This window comes from Eurosta solidaginis, chromosome 1 (genome assembly GCF_040869045.1).
Source record: "Eurosta solidaginis isolate ZX-2024a chromosome 1, ASM4086904v1, whole genome shotgun sequence".
Lineage (NCBI taxonomy): Eukaryota > Metazoa > Arthropoda > Insecta > Diptera > Tephritidae > Eurosta > Eurosta solidaginis.
The window spans coordinates 3,117,341-3,141,016 of NC_090319.1; the positions used below are offsets into that span (position 1 = coordinate 3,117,341).

Below are 23,676 nucleotides of genomic sequence, written 5' to 3' on the forward strand. Positions count from 1 at the left end.
ACTGGAAGAAAATAACAATTAACATAAAAAATTGTGGTTTTAATTTGAATTTGACCTTAATCTCAAGAAATTAAACAAAATATACTAAATCAATGGTCCATCTTTTTCTAGATACTTACTGGCGAAAAAACTATCTACTGAAGCAGACGAGAGTGCCGAACTCATTTTAGCTGAGAGTGCCGAACTCATTTTAGTAAGTTGTCCTGTTACTTGAGTCGCGAACCATCAGTTATTTAGGTCAGCTGCAGCGAAGGTGTACTGTGAGTGATATCACGTGAAGTCCTTGTACAAAGAAAGGCCAATAGAATTTAAAAGAAAATTTGCCACTCGAAACATCTCTCCATCGCCCTCATACGGATCTTTTTCTCCAAAAGAGGTATGTTTTCCTTTAGATAAGTAGTGCGACAACATCCGTTTGCATACAATTGAGAAATCAAATTTACTTGTTAAGGCCTTAAGTGCTCGATTCTAAACCCATGACCTTAGAAACCAATAGGATAGAACAAAAATAAAGTGGTTAAAAATTGATATCGCCGAAGAAACACTCAAAACTCGCAAGGCTTCAAACTTTGCAAGAAACTTCTAAACATGACGATCTGTTCTCCACCCATCATAATTTTTTCGCCTTCTGTCACCTGGTTCTCAACTATGTGGAGGGAGTTATTTAAACTTTTTACATCTAAATGTTTCAATGTCATTGAGCTCAGAACTATGTAGGTTCTAATCCTTATTCTGTGAAGCGAAATTTTCTTCTTTTTTACTTTGTTCTGTTCCAAGTTTTGAGACTCTAGCTTCACCGGAAAAAGTTAAAACGTCGAGTGCAAGGCAACGGTAATAATAAATTGAAAATAGACATAGTAAAAATGGCAAAAAATATAAAAGTACTTTAATAGCTCTATACAGCTCAACAGCAACAATATGTTGCAACACTAAATTGCAAGGGAAACTGCAAGTTGAAGTGGGTTTTGTTTGTAAAAATATCAAGCTATAAAAGTAGTAAATGTTGCGCTTTTATAGCGCCAATAGCGAAACCAACAAAAACTGTATATAATGGCGCCAAACCAGTATGTGTATGCGTTGGGGATGCCAATTTTTTCATTGTTATCTTCCTGGGTTTTTCGGGATCTCGGTGTTGGAATCTCGGGATTTAGATACTAATAATTTTGCTTGCTACAGCATAACTTGAAAAAGGTGAATGAATACAGCTGCAAAATAAATAATGAAACGCTTTTTAAAATATTTAATACAAATTCATTAATTCATTGAATCGATCTATCTTTATATAAATACGCCACACGCAATTTTTAAACGGTTTTACTTAGCTTGAGTTGACAGGCCGCATGGCCACATGCACGGCGGTTGTGAACGAATCTTGTAATTGAAATTTAAGTAACTTCCCGATAAGCTACAAGCATGAAACTTGGAATATAGTTCAGAACCCGATGACAATGCTATAATAAGAAAAAAATCGCCGCTAAGTGGCGCATGGATCGAGATATTCGCAAAAATCATATTTGTGGTCCGATTTTGCCCATATTTGGAACACATAATACATAGATACATGAATAGAAAGCGACCTATGATGCCCGATTTGGCTCATATTTGGAACAAATATTGCATACAGTCTGGTAGAAGTGACATCAAAATATTTTGGAGTTGGAGGAGGGACAAGAGTCCCGCAGAGTCGAGTAAAGTCTTTGGAAGGATTATGTGTTGAGGACTTAGGTTGTAACAAATTGCCAGGAAAGAGTCATTGTAATAATGAGTCACTAAATGAACTAACTAGAATGAGAAATAATAGGCAATTAAATAAAGACTAAAAACTTTAAAATAAAATAATTAAAAAAAATTTTTTAAGTTAAACGGTTTTATTGAAAACAATACTTACATCAAGTAATAATAATACGAAAAGCTAGAAAATAATTAGGTAGGTCCTAGGTACTAGTCATCACACTCCTTATCAATCTATGGCGTTGATCAGACAATTAAATAAAAGCGTTGGACGCGTCATATTTCTACTGATAGTCATAAGTAAAACTAACTGAACCTTAATCAGTCACATTTTTAGAAATTTCATGAGCCCAACGCTTTTATTTAATTGTCTGATCAACGCCATAGATTGATAAGGAGTGTGATGACTAGTACCTAGGACCTACCTAATTATTTTCTAACTTTTCGTATTATTATTACTTCATGTAAGTATTGTTTTCAATAAAACCGTTTAACTTAAAAACATTTTTTTAATTATTTTATTTTAACTCCTTTCTTTGAAAGCACCGTTTGGCCGATTTGGATGAAATAGGATTATTCAGTGCATAGGGGGTAGTTTTGGTATGTAGGGGAAGTAAGATCTGACATATGTATATACTAAAATATGAAAACTCATCATAGATATTACATCAGTGCAGAAAAGTGGGAAGAATTGAAGAAGGGGGCGTGGCACCTCCTGAGCAAAATCAAATTTCCATAAGCAAATATCTGTAATCACTGAATCTATATTACAGGTATTCGCTGAATATTGCTAATGTAGTAAGTGTTGCCTAAGGAAGTCTGCACGCATAGAATTATAAAATTATAAATGTACTAGCAGACCCGGCAGACGTTGTTCTGCCCTAAATTTGGCCTATCTACATATATTTTAATAATCTTTTTCCGTCTAACTCAGCCCTACCCCTCTACACTTTTTCCTAATATATTTATTCAACCCTCCCTCCGTCTTTTTCGCTTCATCTCCACGTTCGTCTCATTCTATCTCTTTCTCAGTCTCCTTCTCTCTTTTCTCTTCTCTCAAGTTTTTCTCCTTCTTCTTCATCTCTTATTGCCAGTCCCAGAGGGTGGTATGTATTTTGTTCCAGTCCCATTCCGAGCCTCAGTCCCAGTCCTACTCCGAGTCTCAGTCTCAGTCCCAGTCCGTCTCTGGTATACTTCCCGGAAAAAAGCATCGTAAATACTAATATAGGCAAATTTATATACGAAATTTCAGGCAAATCGAATAGGACATATGTAAATAGGTATGTGGCTATTATTAATTCTTGTCTTTATTTCGGTTTCGCATGCATATTTATCAGTTTTGCCAGGTTAAGGCGACTAAATCGAATATCACAATGAACTTTAGAGGTCTCAGCAACAGCTTTTATTTGATATCCATATTGTATAAACACATTCTAGGGGTACCCGGGTTAACGTTTTCGGCTATATCTCGAGTCCCTAGCCTCCCCGTTGTATGAAAATTATCCTGTACTATATAACTCATCAACAGCTTTTATTTGATATCCATATTGTATAAACACATTCTAGGGGTACCCGGGTCCATGTTTGGTCTCAAGACCCTAGGCACGTAGCGAAAAAAAAGGTAGATGTTGGCCGATTCTCAGACCTACCCAATATTCTCACAAAATTTCATGAGGATCGGTTCAGCCGTTTCGGAGGAGTTAAGCCTCAAAAACCGTGACAGAAGAATTTTATATATTAGATATTACTACGTGTTCCGAAGATATTTTAACCTCATTTTATTTTGGCTCATTCGCCTGGATAAGCTTATTATATAAATTTACTCGCCGATTTTAAGAAAATTGCATTATCAGTGCGATCGGTGAAAATTTTGCACAAATAGCTAAAATACTAAAAAAGAGGCATCTCTATTGAACATACCCTACATTAACACCGTATTGAACAAATGAGTAGAAACTATACGAAAGGGACTGTGGCACATTGAAATACAAAAAAAAATAAAAGTATTTTCCGTGTATGGAAATCTCTATGCAAGCTTAAATTTTCATATCCCTTATCTAATACCCTGGGCGGTACTAGTTATTATGAATTTTGTTTTATAGAAAATAGTCTCTGAATACTAGTGAATAGACCTAATAAATAATATAAAAATATCAATTTCTAACTGTCAATGAATTTGACACTATTGCATCATTGCCATAAAACAAGTATAATTTTCACATCGTTTCTTGACAGATGTCGCAGCGCTGTGAAAATCAATTGATAGAAATAGAAATAATGAAGACAAACGAACAACCGCTGTGATAGCTGAATGATTATAGCAGCAGCGCCTAAACATTGGCGATATATAAATTTAGTAGTTCCCGAAATGGATCTATACAACGAGCTTTGGCAGATGTCGAAATTTTTTCTTTCTTCTATGCTAATTGAAACAATTTTTTTATTAAAGAAAAAAATATATCATAACAATAATAAGATAAAATAATTATTGTTAGGCCTTGAGCTCGATTCGAACCTGCGATCATAAGAATAAATTAAATTAAATAGTGATTAATATGCTTTATGTTTTAAAATATATTAGAAACATTTAATGAACACTTTCATCTAGCAGAGTAAAAAAAAGTGCACTGCAGAACCGAGTTAATCATTTAATTTATTTTAACTTCTAATAAAATAAAATTCACTCTAAAAAACACACACTAAAAAACAGAGTTTAAAATTATACGCAAAGTTCGCGAAAATTCTTTAAAATTCAATACATTTGCATAATATTGTACTATTACCAGAATACACTTTTACACATAATGCAGTCTTATGCATATACAAATGCATATTCAAATCGACCACACACATTCAAGTCATAGCGACCCTAATAAATTACATCGAACACGGTATGAGTTTAACATCATACGGGCATGCCGACATACAATGCACATATCTGTTACATTTGTCAACGTTAATTGTCTCACTATTTCCGCGTGACTGATCGACATTGTCGGTTTGTCAATGGGACTGCCAAAATATTTTTGTTACATTATTTCTATAATTAGGTCGAAGTAATAATTGCTGACTTTACATGCATGTATTAGGAATGTACGTACTTTTTAGTTTGTAAGTATTAGTGTAAGGCCGCATTAGTCATATATGAACTTTTGTATAAAAGAGAAAGTATTTTTAAATAAAAATCAATGATATTCCAGACGCTAGCTACTGCCCGTCCGGCGCTTATTAAATTAAATTGTTTCAATAGTTTTTAAATAGTTAATTATGTTTCAACTTTTTCAGAGTTCGAAGGGAACTCTCAAGTATGCAGTTATATAAACATTCCTTTGAATTTTGAAATTCTATTCACTATAATGTGTAAACCCCAAACTGCCGAAAATTTTCGATAACTCTTAATATTTTTTTTTTTCTGCTAACATTGTTTAAACAATAGACCAGGGTTTTCGGGACTTTAAACGAGGTTCCTGGGATGCCGGGATTGGCATCCCCAGTATGTATCTACTTATGTTAGTCTCGCACAGCTTTGTCGAATAATAAACATTCTTCACTACAAACACATACATTTACACTTTCACGATGGCACAAATTTACCCAATGGGTAACAGAACGAAAATTCTCAAAGTCAGAGAAGCATCTTTTTAAACTCTTCTTTAACGTTTTAAAAATTGAGTACAATTTGAAAAATATGTTAACATCTTTTAAGAATAAGTCTTGTTCCCAGACCTTGAACTTCAGCTACTTTTCAAATTGAAAATTTTGTTACTCTCAAACTTATCTCAAATGCGACCGCAATAAAATGGAAATGGAGTTTGAGTAGAGTTTTAATCCCGAACGAAGAAAAATGCTGCAAACAGCATTGATAATTAACATTAATATTTCCAGATCTTTTCTATACGAAGTGAACAATAATAAATGCGTGTGTATTTTTTGCAACAGAGTAACATGTAGGAGTAATTTAACTAAATGCGGCCTAAAAAATGTTTCTCCCTGTACTTTCATACTAAAACTTCAACTCTCCACGACTATTCCTCTGAAACTATTTTTACTGAGAAGAAAAATGACAACAAATGCAACTTCGTGATGCCTTCGGGGAAAATGTGAAAAGTGGCTGAGGAAAAAATTGTGACTGTGAGTAAGGGCTGAGTAAGGTGACTGTGATATAGGGCCCAATAATATTTGGAAACGAAAGCGTAAACTCTTAAGGATTCATCATACTCATAGCATTCTTGTGACCTTGTACAAATTGTAAGTAAACTAATTGAACTATGTATCTTTTCAATATTTACGTCTTTCAGGAAAATTTCATTGCAACTTGTAACTTGTTGCAAAATTGCTGTTGTAAAATGTATTTTTTCAAATAAAATTTTTTTCTTAGGAAGCTCTAAACCCCAGCTCGGCATGTATTTCAAAAATGTTTGCACAAACGCTCCCCATAAACTTCACAGGTGATAAATTTTTCTATCTGTGATATGTTCAGGTTAAACTGAGATTTAAAAATGGCACACCTTAATGTAATGTACAAACGCATTCACTTATGCACATGGAAACATATCTTGATCTGCTACATTTGTTAGTAAAAAAGAAAACTTAAATCGCTTAAGCAGTATATTTGTTGTTGATGCTCAAAACATTAACTTAAACTAATATACATATGTATGTAAAAATTATTAGAAATTAGCGTTTTTACAACCCCCTTTTAAAACCAAGGCATCACTGTGATGCATTTGCATGTCGTAAACATAGTTGTGTGGGTTTTTTATTCAACCGTTTTAAAAAATAAAGGCATCACTGTGACACAATTGCAGATCGTAAAATTGTGTTGCTTTTTTTAAGCCACCCCAAGACACAGCAGGTAGAATTGAAATTTCCCCCTACCCAAAAGTTCGACCCAAAGGGGGGGACATCAGAATTCGTTTTAGAGGTATGGTTCCTTCGGCAAAGTTTCTTATTTTGATCCCTAGAATACGATTTTCACAAAGCAATGAGCGATTTTCAAATCGACCCGCCCTAATGTATATCTTATAGCTCATACATTCCCTTGTATAAATATATTGTCAAAAAATAAAAATGAGTTAGGTATGACAGATGAGGGGTACATTTTACTTGCAAACATTATTATTGACCTAAAATATCAGCAGTTAATTCCAAAATTTGCGCAAAAGGGGTCTTTAATAAGGTTGATGAGTATTGCATAATCTGCACGTTCCTTAAGTTTGAAATCTATGGTTCGTTTATATAATTCTTCCTTTTCAAATTCTTGATTGGCACATTTTTTGAAAATAACAAAAATGGAGACCTTAATTCCATATTTGTTTCATTTAAATATCATTTTATATATGGCACTGTTTACATTGATCGATTTCCTTATAAATTTTTCTAAATTGAATGGTTGCTTGCAACAAAATTGGCAGGCCGCCAACTTTCGAATCAACTCAATATTTCGCATCTTTGATTTTGTTTTTATAAAAAATAATTTTTCAATTCCAACGATTTTTGCGATAAAAATTTAAGTTTATGGTATTTCTGATCAGGCATAGTAAATTTACTTTCATTAATTATGTTGCTTACAAAAGTGTGTACTGAATTTCGCCTTTTCCTTGCAATCAACTTTACTCATGCTACTGAAATTGACTATAAGATTAAGCAAAGTCAATACACCAATACATATCTTTGCAAACCCCCCAAATTTCTCTTTTGAATAAGCGATTTAAAAACGTCGGGATTTGCCGGGACTGATAGTGTCAATGTATCATCTGTAATGTATACATTTTTCAATACAGGGTAGCTAAGCGTGGGGCAGTTGAGGGCGAGCAGTTTAGTGTGAGTTATAAGGGAGTAATTTGATGTGCTTGTAGGCGTATGAGTCGTGGCACAGTGGATGACGTACCCGACTCACACGTTTGGGGTTGCGGGTTCAAAGCCCACTGCAAGCAAGCATTTTTTTAATTTATTATCCTTTCTATTTTATAAATTACTATTTTAATGGACTGTGTGTTATTTTACTTTGTTTATGGTGTATTTAAAATACCGAACGATGCAAAGCATCGGTACACCTTATTTATGATATCTTTATTTTAATGTATTTGTTTGTTATTTTTAAATTTGTTTAGAGAGAGGTCACTATGTACCTGTTACACCTTGTATTTATTCGTTGGGGGGCGAGCACTAGGGGCTCCAAGGTATTGGCTGCGGGATGAGCCACCTTGTTTTGCTTTGAAAAACCCCTTGTATTTATTCATTGGGGGCGAGCACTGGGGGCTCTGAGGTTTCGCTCTAATGAGCCACCTCATCTTCTATTTGAAGAACCCTTAAAAATGTGATATGGAGGCGAGCACTGGGCTCTGAGGTATTGGCACCCCTTCTTCTACTCGAAGAACCTCAATTTTATAGTGTTGGGAACTATCGAATGAAAACTATCGAGTTATTCGATAGTTCACTTATTTTCATTCATTCGATAGTCATTTGAAATTCGTTCATTACTATTTTTTCGAATTACTAGTTTTAGGTATGAATAATTCGTTCACTACTATTTTTTCGAGTTACTAGTTTTAGGTATGAATGATTCGTTCATTACTATTTTTTCGAATTACTAGTTTTAGGTATGAATGATTCGTTCACTACTATTTTTTCGAATTACTAGTTTTAGGTATGAACGATTCGTTCATTACTATTTTATCGAACTACTAGTTTTTGGTGTGAATGATTTGCTCATTACTATTTCTTCGAATCGTTCGTTCTATTTAAATTTTTGCTGTGCATATATCAGTGTTAAAAAGATATTAAAATAAATTTAGCATACGTCAACCTAATCGACAAACGTTTTAAGCGTGGTAATTATTAAATATTTTTAACTGAGGAAGTGATTTTAACGATTTAATTTGTGTAGATATTTATAATGCGGCCTGGATTGAAGAGATCTTCCGTTTGGGAGTTTTTTACCAAAAATGGCAATGAAGTTAAATGCCATATATGCAAAAGAATTTTTAAATTTTCTGGCAACACATCAAATTTAAATAACCATCTACGCCGTAAGCATCCGTCTTCCTCAGAACATAGGAATATAACTTCAGGAGAAATAGCGCCAGTAATTTCAGAAGAGGAACGTAGTTCCACTTCTCTTTCGTCAACTACTGCAGGGAGTGCAGCGCGCAGTTCGTTAACAGTACCTACCGAAGACATTTCCAATAGTGGATGTTTGAGAAGGACTGTTCAAACAAAATTATTTGTTACCAGCACACGTTCTGAGCTCTCAGAGCAAGAAAAAAATAATATTGATGAATCTCTTTTAAAGATGATTACAAAAGACTTGCAGCCGCTTTCCATCGTTGACAATGTAGGATTTGTAGAATATACAAAAAAGCTTCAGCCATTATATTCCTTGCCAAACAGAAAAGTTTTATCAAATACAATGCTACCTTTTAAATACAATGAAGTAAGAAAGAAACTGCATGACTTGCTCAACATTGTAACACATATTTCAGTTACAACTGATATGTGGACTTCTGATAGTCAAAAATCTTTTTTGTCAGTTACTAGTCATTTCGTTCGGGATAACAAAATGATTTCTGCAGTTTTATCAACAAAGGAAATTTTAGGAAATCATACCTCCCAAAATATAGCTACAGAATTGAAGTTAATATTTGATGAGTGGTCCGTTTTTGACAAAATAGTTACTGTAGTGAGTGATAACGGAGCTAATATTAAAAAGGCTATAATTGAAATGCTACAGAAGCACCACCACCCATGTGTAGCGCATACATTAAATTTATGTGTAATTGATGCCATCAAAGCTGTTCCACAAGTTACTGTGCTCATAAACAAGTGTCGTGCCATAGTCACTTACTTTAACCATAGTTCTCAAGCGACGGAAAAATTAAAAAATATGCAAAAGTAAATGGGCGTTACTGAACTGAGGTTAAAACAAGATGTCCCTACCCGGTGGAATTCCACCCTTATAATGTTGGAGCGCATATGCTTGGTAAAAGAACCACTCTCTGCCATAATAACTTCTTTACCAAATGCTCCTGATTTCCTCAATTCATCAGAATGGGAAACATTGTTGGACTACACTAATCTTTTCAAGCCCGTAGAGGCCATGACAATCGAATTGTCAGGAAAAATTTTCCCACGATGTCACTGGTAGTGCCCCTAATCAGAGGTCTTCAATACGCAGTACGAAATCTCAAAATGAAAACTGTAGAGGGAGAAAGTTTGAAGAGCAGATTGTTAGAGGTGGTTTGGAGACGATTAGGGCAGTTGGAGTCTGACAAAATGTGCGCCAAATCAACATTCCTAGATCCCAGGTTTAAAAAAATTGCGTTCGGTAATGAAATTAATGCAAATAATACAACAAAATGGCTAGTGGAAGAAGTAACTTCCCTAATACGGCAACAAAACACAAGTGTTTCTACCAACACCCCAAGAGAAGTATCGGTCGATAAAAGCGAAGTATCTCTCTGGGACCTTCTCGATGAAAAAGTTGCTGAAGCAAAAACAATTTGTCAAAACGCGCCCAATGTGAATGCAAATATTCAGTTGGAGCAATATCTAAGGCAAAATTTTGTTGATCGCTCAAATAATCCCCTAGACTATTGGAATCGTAGCCAGTCAACATTTCCGGAACTATATATGCTTTCGAAAAAATATTTATGTATACCCGCAACATCGGTTCCGTCAGAACGAGTTTTCTCGAAAGCAATGCAAATAATTAACGACAGGAGAAACCGACTTAAAGGAGATAAACTAGATATGATAATATTTTTGAACAGCAATTTAAACATTGAAGGTATTTTTCATGTCAACTCGATGTACATACTTGTATTATTTACTTTACAATCAATTTTTTAGGGGTTTAATAACACAATCAGTTGCCATCTCTGCGGCGAAAATTTAATATAGACCCTCATGCACTATCCGATTTTGGCTAGAACAACTATAGCGACTTTTAGTATTTAAGTGCTTGAAATATTTGTTTTATGTTTCTTTTATAAGTGAAATTTAATGTGCAATTTTTATATTAATTAAATGTGACCTGAATTTTGAAAAAAAAAAAAAAAAACAGTAGCTTATGTATAAGTTAAGGCAATCAATAATGCCTCTGAAACATATTTGAATAATACAGATAAAAATCCATTTTAAGTAACCTTCTTTCCTGTTGTTGTTGTTGTTGTTGTAGAGGCATAAAATCTCCCCACAGGTTTGGGGGAGATCAAAAAACTCTGTGGGTTGCGAACCAAGGTCATTTGCATATCATTAATGCGCTTTGCATAACATGTAACAAAGGCATTTAAATTGAATATTTTCATTATTTACTTCAAACACAATTTACACCATTTTAGTCATATTTAACGTTTTTGTTACGTTCCAATGTAGCGTGATCCAAATACGGATAGAAATTTAACATACAAATGCAACAACAAATTGATCCATATGGTTCACATTGTTGTCGCATTGGCATGTTAAATCTCTAGCCGTATCTGGATCACGTTTCATTGGAACACGACGTTTTTTGTCTTATATAGGTTTGTTCTTTAGCTACCCCCGAGGGGTAACTAAAACAGCTTCTGGCAAGCTAAATAACAAATCAAATGAATGAATGAATGAACGAAAAAATTCGTTCGATAGTTAAAATCATTCAGTAACTAACTATCGATAGTTGAATTCATTCGATAGTTCCCAACACTACAATTTTAAATTAAAAACTAAAACTATATCTTTAGAATATTTCACTAACAAGTTGAGAATTACAAGCACACTCAATGGCTAATGAAACAAACGAAAGAAAAAAAGTCATAGTTTAAGTCGCTTAAACACAGGGTAGTTTTTTTTTCTCCGAAATTTGTATGCGCTTACTTCTAGAAATGTTCTATTAGATATAAAAATACATTGTAAAAGTTTCAGCTCAATCGGAATTCGCCTTCCCGTGCCTAAAGAGCCTGGAAGTTTGACAAACCCCAATTTTTACCGAAAACTCGAAAAAAATTTGTTTTAACCAGCGATAAGATATCCGCATTGCAACAGGTGTATTATTAAAAGAAATAAAATTTAATAGACTTTAAATTATATAGTAACATTTCTTCTCTAAAACGGGACAGTTGAAAAGATATTTAACATTTAGTGGACAAAGATTGTTACCTGGTATTGTATTTCGCTGTTCCTCACAATTTCGAAAACAATTTTACGTTTACTGATATCATACCTTATCCGTAATCAAATGATGCACTTAAGTATCTTTATTTATTATAATAGAAAAAACTGGAAGTTAAGAAATTGTTGTAGTTATGTATTTTCAGTATTTAATTAATGAATATAATGTGTATCAAAATGGTGAGATGATGGTAGCTATTCTAGAGTTCACATTAGAAGAAAGAATTCATACTAAAAATAAAAGTTAAAGGGATTAAAAAATTAAAAAATGTTGATTTTCAATTTCAGTCATTGAATACGGGTTGAGAAAGGGTACACTTTAAAGCCGCCGGCAATCCGCCACCACCTGAATCAAGAATTGGGTCTGCCCCTCGTCTTTTGTAAGAGTGTTATTAAAATCTTTAATTAACTTAACTCCCATCTCTGCTGTGCCGTTTATTACTTTTATGCTTCTAACAAAACTTTGAGGTTTCAAAAAGTCTTTATTATCAAACCAGCTCATTGGGGCCTCTGCCGAAAAATTTGTTCCGACTTTATTTTACTCGAAAAATACAAGAGATTGGTCAGAAATAAACTCATCTAGGGAAAAATTTTTAAAAAGCGTCACAGCTTTCTTTTCAGAAACTTCTTCTCTTCTTTTCTCTCTTTCTACTCTTCTTTGATTAGCTCGAGCAGTATTCCTATAGACACCTTCCATGTTACCTTTGCGACCTTTATTCTCTTACTTTCCAAAACTCGAACACCTTCTTTATTCGGCATTTTGGAAATGACATCTTCCACTGCTACATCAAAAAGGTCGGGCAGCTTGGATTTGAATGCAAGATTCTTTCCTTCCTGGCATTTTGTCTTCAATGCTGAATTCCTTTTGAAGTGATCTCCATTCGTTATATAAATTTTCAACTTTGCAAACAGCATTTTGCGGCATCTGACAAGGTATTCTTTCTTTTGTACGACCCGTTTACACTAGGCAATTTTAAAAATCAACAGGACTGCAAAGTTGGGCAATGTAAATTCCTTTTATGTATAAATATCAAATGAACTAAAAGATGCCAGAAGTTTCAAGTATCAATGTTCGCATAATTGAATTTTAAAACTATTAGACTATATTCAAGTTAAGTCATAAACATTGTTTATGGGACGTTTTTGACTTTATTTTGTATTGTTTTTGTCAAAAAACTCGAGTTTATAGGTCTGTTTAATGAACAAAAAAAAGGTCAGAGCAGGTTAGAGCAGAGCAGAGTAGGGCAGCTGACAAAATAGAAATAGAGCAACTTAGAGCAGAAGTGGCATGAAACACTTGAATCTCGATAGTTTCCATTTATTTGGTTTTTTTTTTTAAATCTTCAAAATTAATGCAAATGCACGTATGCTAAAACGTGGTTTTTCTTGCAAGCTAGTTTTTTTGAAGTTTTCAAAAATTTATTTTTTCTTGACTGACAATTACTTCTCTGCTCTAACTTACTCCACAAGAAAAGCTAGTGCAGAAATTTGTAATCTGGATTACTCTAGTTTTGTTTTGAGCATCCCCATGAACACAAATTTGCTTGATGGTTACCATAGCAACGGGTAGTTGTGTGCGTATCGGGTGATTGACGCACACAACTACCCGTTGCTATGGTAACCATCAAGCAAATTTGTGCGTTGCCCGGCAGCTTAAGCTAGGGCAGCTCAATAAACAACCCTTATGGCTCAATCATATATATAACACTTCTATATCAATACATTCCTATCTTCCTAATGTGCAAATTTTCTGTCAATTATTATTTGCTGAAACTGTGCAAATGTTTGTTGTGCGCATGCGCGGGCTTTGTTGGTGTTAGTGAATTGTAGCAGCGTGTGTAAAAAAAGTATTAAAGGGGTTCAACGGATCACTCACTTTACCCAACTTCTGCATACTAATTGTTATAAAATGACAGTTTAGTCGATTAAACAATGAAAAGACCAACAAATACAATACAAGGCTTGATGTATTTATTATTTAAGCATGGGCCATACATTATTTACATAAATAGTAAAGAGCAAGTAAGGAAGGCTAAGTTCGGGTGTAACCGAACATTACATAGTCAGTTGAGAGTTATGGAGACAAAAAAGGGAAAATCACCATGTAGGAAAATGAACCTAGGGTAACCCTGGAATGTTTTGTTTGTACGATATGGGTATCAAATGAAAGTTTTTAATGAATATTTTAAAAGGGCGTGGGCCTTAGTTCTATAGGTGGACGCCTTTTCCAGATATCGCCGTAAAGGTTGACCAGGGGTGACTCTAGAGTTTGTTTGTACGATATGGATATTAAAAGAAAGGTGTTAATGAGTTTTTTAAAAGGGCGTTGGCCTCAGTTCTATAGGTGGACGCCTTTTCGATATATCGCCACAAAGGTTGACCAGGGGTGACTCTAGAATTTGCTTGTACGATATGGGTATCAAATGAAAGGTGTTAATAAGTATTTTAAAAGGGAGTGGGCCTTAGTTCTATAGGCGGACGGCTTTTCGAGATATCGCCATAAAGGTGGACCAGGGGTGACTCTAGAATTTGTTTGTACGATATGGGTATCAAATTAAAGGTATTAATAAGGGTTTTGAAAGGGAGTGGTGGTTGTTGTATAGGTGGTCGCCTTTTCGAGATATCGCCATAAAGGTGGGCCAGGGGTGACTCTAGAATTTGCTTGTACGATATGGCTATCAAATGAAAGGTGTTAATAAGTATTTTAAAAGGGAGTGGGCCTTAGTTCTATAGGTGGATGCCGTTTCGAAATATCGCCATAAAGGTGGACCAGTGGTGACTCTAGAATGTGTTTGTACGATATGGGTATCAAATTAAAGGTATTAATGAGGGTTTTGAAAGGGAGTGGTGGTTGTTGTATAGGTGGTCGCCTTTTCGAGATATCGCCATAAAGGTGGGCCAGGGGTGACTCTAGAATGCGTTTGTACGATATGGGTATCAAATGAAAGGTGTTAATGAGTATTTTAAAAGGGAGTAATCCTTAGTTCCATAGGTGGACGCCGTTTCGAGATATCGCCATAAAGGTGGGCCAGGGGTGACCCTAGAATTTGTTTGTACAATATGGGCATCAAACGAAAGGTGTTAATGAGTTTTAAAAGGGAGTGGTGGTTGTTGTATAGGTGGTCGTATTTTCGAGATATCGCCATAAAGGTAGACCAGGAGTGACCCTAGAATTTGTTTGTACAATATGGGCATCAAACGAAAGGTGTTAATGAGTATTTTAAAAGGGAGTGGGCCTTAGTTCTATAGGTGGACGCCGTTTCGAAATATCGCCATAAAGGTGGACCAGGGGTGACTCTAGAATGTGTTTGTACGATATGGGTATCAAATGGAAGGTGCTAATGAATATTTTAAAAGGGACTGGGCCTTAGTTCTATAGGTGAACGCCTTTTCTAGATATGGCCATAAAGGTGGACCAGGGGTGACTCTAGAATGTGTTTGTACGATATGGGTATCAAACTAAAGGTATTAATGAGAGTTTTAAAAGGGAGTGGTGGTTGTTGTATAGGTGGTCGTATTTTCGAGATATCGCCATAAAGGTGGACCAGAGGTGACCCTAGAATTTGTTTGTACAATATGGGTATCAAAAGAAAGGTGTTAATTAGTATTTTAAAAGGGAGTAATCCTTAGTTCCATAGGTGGACGCCGTTTAGAGATATCGCCATAAAGGTGGAGCAGGGGTGGCCCTAGAATTTGTTTGTACAATACGAGTATCAAAATAAAGGTGTTAAAGAGTATTTTAAAAGGGAGTAATCCTTAGTTCCATATGTGGACGCCGTTTCGAGATATCGCCATAAAGGTGGGCCAGGGGTGACTCTAGAATTCGTTTGTGCAATATGGGCATCAAACGAAAGGAGTTAATGAGTATTTTAAAAGGGAGTGCGCCTTAGTTCTAGTTATTTTCGAGGTATCGTAATAAAGGTGGACCAGGGGGACTCTAGACTTTGTTTGTACGATATGGGTATCAAATGAAAGGTGCTAATGAGTATTTTTAAAAGGGAGTGAGCCTTCGTTCTATAGGTGTTCGCCTTTTCGAGATATCGCCATAAAGGTGGACCAGGGGTGACTTTAGAATATGTTTGTACGATATAGGTATCAAATTAAAGGTATTAATAAGAGTTTTAAAAGGGAGTGGTGTGAAGGCGTTTTCCAGATATCGACCAAAATGTAGACCAGGGTGACCCAGAACATCATCTGTTGGATACCGCTAATTTATATATATATAATACCTGCCAAGAATTTAAGGGTTTTTTATTTCGCCCTGCAGAACTTTTTCATTTTCTTCTACTTAATATGGTAGGTGTCACAACCATTTTATAAAGTTTTTTCTTAAATTATATTTCGCGTCAATAAAACAATCCAATTACCTTACCATGTTTCATCCCTTTTTTCGTATTTGGTATAGAATTATGGCATTTTTTTCTTTTTTCGTAATTTTCGATATCGAAAAAGTGGGCGTGGTCATAGTCGAATTTCGTTCATTTTTCATACCAAGATAAAGTGAGTTCAAGTAAGCACGTGAACTAAGTTCATTAAAGATATGTCGATTTTTGCTCAAGTTATCGTGTTAACGGCCATGCGGAAGGACAGACGGACGACTGTGTATAAAAACTGGGCGTGGCATCAACCGATTTCGCCCATTTTCTCAGAAAACAGTTAACGTCATAAAATCTATGCCCCTACCAAATTTCAAAAGGATTGGTTAATTTTTGTTCGACTTATGGCGTTAAAAGTATCCTAGACAAATTAAATGAAAAAGGGCGGAGCCACGCCCATTTTGAAATTTTCTTTTATTTTTGTATTTTGTTGCACCATAACATTACTGGAGTTGAATGTTGACATAATTTACTTATATACTGTAAAGATATTAAATTTTTTGTAAAAATTTTACTTTAAAAAAAATTTTTTTTTAAAAGTGGGCGTGATCCTTCTCCGATTTTGCTAATTTTTATTAAGCGTACATATAGTAATAGGAGTAACGTTCCTGCCAAATTTCATCATGATATCTTCAACGACTGCCAAATTACAGCTTGCAAAACTTTTAAATTACCCTCTTTTAAAAGTGGGCGGTGCCACGCCCATTGTCCAAAATTTTACTAATTTTCTATTCTGCGCCATAAGTTCAATTCATCTACCAAGTTTCGTCGCTTTAGCTGTCTTTTGTAATGAATTATCGCACTTTTTCGGTTTTTCGAAATTTTCGATATCGAAAAAGTGGGCGTGGTTATAGTCCGATATCGTTCATTTTAAATAGCGATCTGAGATGAGTGCTCAGGAACCTACATACCAAATTTCATCAAGATACCTCAAAATTTACTCAAGTTATCGTGTTAACGGACGGACGGACGGACATGGCTCAATCAAATTTTTTTTCAATCCTGATTATTTTGATATATGATAAATTTGGATTATGTCGCATAAAAATTTGTTAAGTGTCATGGTGTACACAAAACAAACCACAAATGTAAAACTTGACACATTTGGGGACAATGACCTCGTTTAGTAGCTTAGATGAGCATTAATCTTTTGATTCAATCTGGCAGCTTTGTAAAAAGGTAAAAGAGTATACAATTACAATCAGATGGACTTTTTCGTTATTAAATCTATAGTCAGCTTCGGCAATAATCATATTTTTTGCTATCAGCGGGACTGAATCTGATAATAAAGTCCTCTTAATATAAGAAATTCCATTCCTGCCAAACTTTTCGAAATAAATATTCACGCTGCGATTTCACTAAATTTGGAATCCGTCCTACTTTTGTTGTTAGTAAATAAACTTAATTAACAATTTGTGAACAGCATTTGAGTGCATTTATTTTTAAGTCTATTGAAATGAACCGATTATAAGTAATCGAGGAATGAATAAATTTCCAAAAAGGTATTGTAACGAATTTATTGCAAATCCTCTTATTTGCAAACTGCTGCTAAGTTCCAATCACTAAACTGTTGAATAAATAACTCCAATATTGAATAATGCAATAATGGTCTTTATTAGACTACTTGAAAATAACACTTATAATTCGCAACTGATAACTTGCTTAAACGAAACTGGTTTTCAAAATAATACTGCTATTGCTCGCTAGATAGCGTCTTAAATCCAACTGATTCTCGCGCCTCTACTGTTGCTGCCTTTATAGTGTTTTGTTTCCTCGGTGACATTTCTAGGTGGTTCTGTTCTAGAATCTACTAGTTGGTTATCTGCTATAATTATAACTACAGATGTACGTATATAGCTCTCATATGCGCGTGTATTTGTGAGCGACACTTCCACAATTATAATTGCATATCTCAGATAAGATATCAGCATGTGTTTGTGCGTTGCTTGTCTGCTGCGTGTACGTACATACATATGTGTAGACGTAATGATTGAATTATTGATGTGCATACAGTCCCTGCTTAGCATTATTATTATTTATTTATTATTACGGCGTTTTAAGCCTAAAACTTAGATTATTACAAATTTTTAAATACATTTTAATAATAATAGGATTTATAGCGTTTGTGGTGTCGGAATGCATGAGATTCCGATCAGCACGGGAACTGGTGGTCGCAACGGGCGAGTCTTGGAGTCATATCATTGGGAGTTTGGAAGGACGTGTTCTCAATCCTGCCCTACTCCAAGAGGTATGATTACCCAGTTTTATTATTTATTAGAGATGGCAGTACCCCTTAGTGTTGCTAATATTCGTAACAGTATCATATTCAAATTTCAAATATATGGCAAGGTGTTTGAAAATTTATTTCCGATGCTATCTTAGCAAACATTTATACCATGATACAAATATAGAGAGGTAGTTTCACTTCTTTTTCTTAGCCTCATCGGTGACACATTTAACATTAACTGTGTTTTTGACATTCCCTTTTGATGTGTTACGAAACAAATAAGCCACTGCAACTCTATTGCTCAGCTGGGTGGTACAATGGAGTTTAGTTGATAGGGCGCAACATTTAAATGGTTTATGAAGTCGAAGGACGCTCTGAACCTGTTGCTGTGTCAGATCCCAAAAGTATGTAAGTTTAACTTTTTAATAAAACGTGCATATATAATTCCAAGTATCGAGGGTAAATTTAAGTACCGTGCTGTAATGGTAGCGTGCTCCGCCTACTACAACGGAGATCCTTGGTTCACGCCCCGATCAAAGCAACATCAAATTTTAGAAACAAGTTTTTTCAATTAGAAGAAAATTTTTCTAAGCGGGGTTGCCCATCGGCAGGCACTGTTTAGCAAGCGCTCCGGGTGTATTTCTGCCATGAAAAGCTCTCAGTGAAAACTCATCTCCCTTGCAGATGCCGTTCGGTGTCGGCAAAGAACAAGTAGGTCCCGTCCAGTCAATTTGTAGGAAAAATTAAAAGGAGCACGACGCAAATTAGAAGAGAATCTCGGCCTAAAATCTCTTTGTAGGTTATCGCGACTTACATTTATTTATTTAACCAATTTGTTCGATTGAGAAAAAATTCACCGACCTTTGCCCGTTTTTCAGTGCCAGGTTAAACCTAGAACACACACCCGGGTACAAATGTATCCAGTATCAACTTTGAAGTGTTGTAACTTTTGAACCGCTACACCTAGAGTATTGTAACTTCGGACCTAGGAAGATTGTTTAGTTTTGAGTTCAAATTCAAGTTTGAACCAAATTCTGTTATTTAGTTTGACAATTGTACCACATACAGATGGTATTAGCGATATGTTTTTATAATAGAAAATTTAACATATATGTATATGTATGTAAGTCCATTTTCGTTTATTGTTTTTTGTTTGGTTTTAATTTTTGGACATTGTTGAAATTTTAAACAACTATTTTTATAATTTCATGTCAAATTACGTTGGTAAATTGAAAAAATATTTAAATAAATGCAGTTTCGCCCCTGAGGAAGCTAAGGTGCTTAGCGAAACGTTGGGACGTAATAGTGGAGTTTTACTTGCACTAAAAGCAACATTATGGTCAAGAAAAGCCTATCATAACACAAAAATATTGTATATATGATTCTCGCTGTTCCTCAGTTAGTATTCATAATAAAAAAAAAATAGTATATGTTTACATTGTTGCTTATTTTACATTTTTTATCTTCTATATGCTGCTTTTATAAATATTCGTTTCTTCTTGAAGTCATTTCGTATCCAGTTATTTATAGTTTCAGTTATATTTATTTATATTATATTTTCACTTCTTACACTTTTGAGCACCAAAACAATAATGAATATATCAACAGGCAGCATTTATAACAACACCTCGTGTGAAAACAACCCTTGCAGCTGCATATAAAATACAAAAACCAGTTATACCAGTGTATTTGCTACCTACGTACCCATACCTTGCGCGACCTTTTTGCACATATCTTTTGAACCAGGTAGAATATTTCAATGAAATAAAAACCAAAATGTGTATTCGTTGTTACTCTACAAGTATATTATTATAAATTATATTATTTTGTTTTGCATTTATCAGGACAACAACAAAAACAAAAATCCACTGTTGCATGTCCTGACTTTATTTGCCCATATCTCTGGAACCAGTAGGAATATTCGAATGAAATAAAAGACAAAATACTTGCTATATATTAAAATATACATTTCAAAAAAAAAATCAGAGAAATCGGTTTAGTAAGCATTAAAAAAACCGCAAAATAAGGTTCCGGGTACAAACGTATCCCGGGTGTGTGTTTACGTGGTATTTTCTGGGTGTGTGTTCCAGGGTTAAACAGTTAAAGTTCGCTAGAGCTAAACCTTGCCACTTTGTTCGATAACATAAAATTTTGCTCCTCATCTCAGCTTAAGCGGTCGAAGTGGCTGGGCTAAACTCTAGTCAACATCAACAGGAGTTTAAACTCGTACTAAAAAACCGCTCATTATTGATTCAAACGCACTGAAAATTAAATTTCGTAAAAGAGCTACGAAAAAATTTCGTAGTCTTAATTTTCGTATAATGTACGAAATTTCGTTCATAATACGAATGAACTTTTGACAAATATACTACAGTTTACAAAACCTTTTGTAGAAAATAGGAAATGACTTTCGTAAGGAATATTTTTAGGATAATATATGAATTCGTGCGTACTACTTACGAAACAATTTAGTAAACTATGATAAAAATCTTTGTACGAATCATTTTGTATAATGTACAAAATACTTTCGTTCATTGTACTAATTCACAAAGTCTTTTTACCATCCGTACAATGTACGAAAATTTTCGTAAAATATACTAAATTGTCGCATTTCGATATTTTTATCTTCACGTGTTATTGTGAAATGCTATGCAAAAGCAACAACAAAACAAAAAAAAATTTTATGGCTTCAAATTTGATTTTTAAACAAAATTTTGTAGGTAAAGTGGGGAAATTTAATATATTTGTTCGGCTTTATACATATATCTATATTTTTTTTACACCTTAGTGATCGCTTTAAATTATAAGTATGTTTTGCTAAACGTTTGCGCCCTTGTTTAAAATTTTGCAATTGCTAGTTTTGTGTGCATTCTTGGAATGAATTGCTTTATTTGCAGTATTAATATGGACTCACTCCATAGTATGTCCAATCATTTTCGACTTGTACACAACATGAGTCAAAGAGATTCGTATAAGTGCACTTATGGAGGAAATTGCAATAAATTTTTTAGCTTTTTAAATTGCTTTGTGTGTCATATGAAAGAGGAGCACAACTTTGACAAGAGTGCGAAGACGGGAGTAAGTGTGTCTGAAATTAACACAGAAGAAACTCTTTTTCATTATGCAACCTCAGATGCAGAAATTCTGCCATTTAATACCTTAATTGATCCAACATCAAACGTTTCAATTGAAAACGATTCTATAATCGATATTGACAATATGGTACAGAGTTTAGACGAAGAAATGCCCCAGTCACAAGCATGTTTAACCGAGAAAGTAGCTAATGAATTTGCCATCCACCAATAAATGCACATAAAACTACACGTGGGCAAATAATGGTTCGCCCAACACAATTTTGTTCAAAACTAAAAATTAATCGCAAAATTAGTAGTTTTAATTAGTTCTAAGAAATAATTGCTTTAGCAAGACAATAAAACTTGAAGTCATGGAATCAGATGAATTAGTCGCAGTTGTTGTTTCCGAGGAAGTGTTTGCAGGAGCGGATGATGAGGATGAGCATATTAGAGCGTTCAAGCATGACGTTTATTCAATGACTTATAATGCAAAAATCGAACATTGGCGCGCTTGCGCAGCAACACGTATGAATAATATACAAGACACCCAGGATGATCCAAAAAGTATTTTTGATACTTGGCCGCAATATAAACTTCCTGATGGTTTTCGTTTGGTAAGAAACAGTAGGCCTCTTTAAAAACAAGAAAATTATACTAAAATTTCAATACATGTCAATTTTTATATAAGAAAGAAAGACAAATTGGCGTGAAACTTTTTTTTTGTTATTTAACAGCCTTGTCTAATTTTTACTTATTGTCAATTAAGATGAATTTATTCTTTAGATTGAATCGGATTTCGTATAACTGTATGGCGCCAGATATGAGGTCCTTGACAACCTCAATAAATTTTGCAACATACTACTACTTAAAGTTATCCCGAATCATATCAAAGATATCAAAGACTCTGCGTGTATCAATACATATCACGAAGTAATCACACATTTATTTTAATTTTAAGCCCTATTTATTAACGTAACTTTTTAATGATTTTTTCGTTTAGATTGCGTCAGTGCTTTCGTTCTCCTGCTTCACTACAACCGCGCTCTCGAATCAGCAAAAAAGTTTCCAACAACAAAACAAATGACAAGAAAAGGATGTATTCCCTCAAAGAGTCACGAGAAAGTTTTATGGCTGTTTGCGCAACTGAAGCCGAATATAAACAAATGTATGACGGCAAAGTTAAGGCAATATCATCTGTTGCTCTGTTTATATATTTAACTGGAACCCTAGCTGAACCACAACGATTTATGGATGACTTCGACAACATTTCATATAAATTTTTGGATTTTGCTTTGGATATTTGTTTTAAAACATATAATGTTTTTAATATCGCCTACCCTGAACCATGTGCTGAAATGTGGGATTTCATAAATCGTCAATTTTATCAATTAGAAGTCCAAACCAGGAATAGATGCTCTACTCATAGAAATAAAAAAGTAAGTATGAACATATATACATATGTATGTGATATATAAGCATATCTTCACCATTATCATAAAAAGCCCTACCTTGGAACTCTTTTTTCTGCACAAGAACTATATTTAGTGATTGTAAAGCAAGCCTTTACTAAAAACATGAGTAAGAGCTTTCATGTGCTGTGGTGAAGATGGCTATGTTCTTCTTTATTGCTTCCCTTCCATGCTTCTAATAAATTGTGTTTTATTTGTAGTGGGGGAAGAAAAAAACACTAAGTAAGCTGAAGATCTGCCAAGTGGGAGCACGTCAAAGTTACCTAAATAAAACATGTGTTATTATTCATACGACACGAAAGCCTTTTGAAATTCCATGAGACTGTTAATTTCTATTCAAGTTCTGTAGCTGAAGCATTAAATACATATGTAAATAAAACTAGCATTTGAATTATCGATTGAATCAAACCTGCATTTATTTTTTCTCACAGTGTAGAACCGCAGATTTTACGAAATTCGTAAGTAAATAGTACACATATATTCGTAAAATCTACTAATTTTTATAATGTCACGTAGTAGTATGTACGAAAACGGTTTTGTAGAGTTTACGAAATCTTTCGTGGCTCAAAACAATGAATAATTTCGTAATATGTACGCAAGTCTTCGTTATATTTACACAGATTTTATTTTGACCGCGGTCAGTATCATAC

General features: G+C 34.4%; 1 long non-coding RNA gene across 1 annotated transcript; it reads left to right on the top strand.

Moving 5' to 3' along the window:
* Positions 1-21,995: 21,995 nt before the first annotated feature.
* LOC137238816 (uncharacterized) lies at positions 21,996-22,987 on the top strand. Its single transcript, XR_010949222.1, has 3 exons — positions 21,996-22,171; positions 22,341-22,487; positions 22,558-22,987. It is a non-coding gene; the product is annotated as an uncharacterized lncRNA (long non-coding RNA).
* Positions 22,988-23,676: the final 689 nt, after the last annotated feature.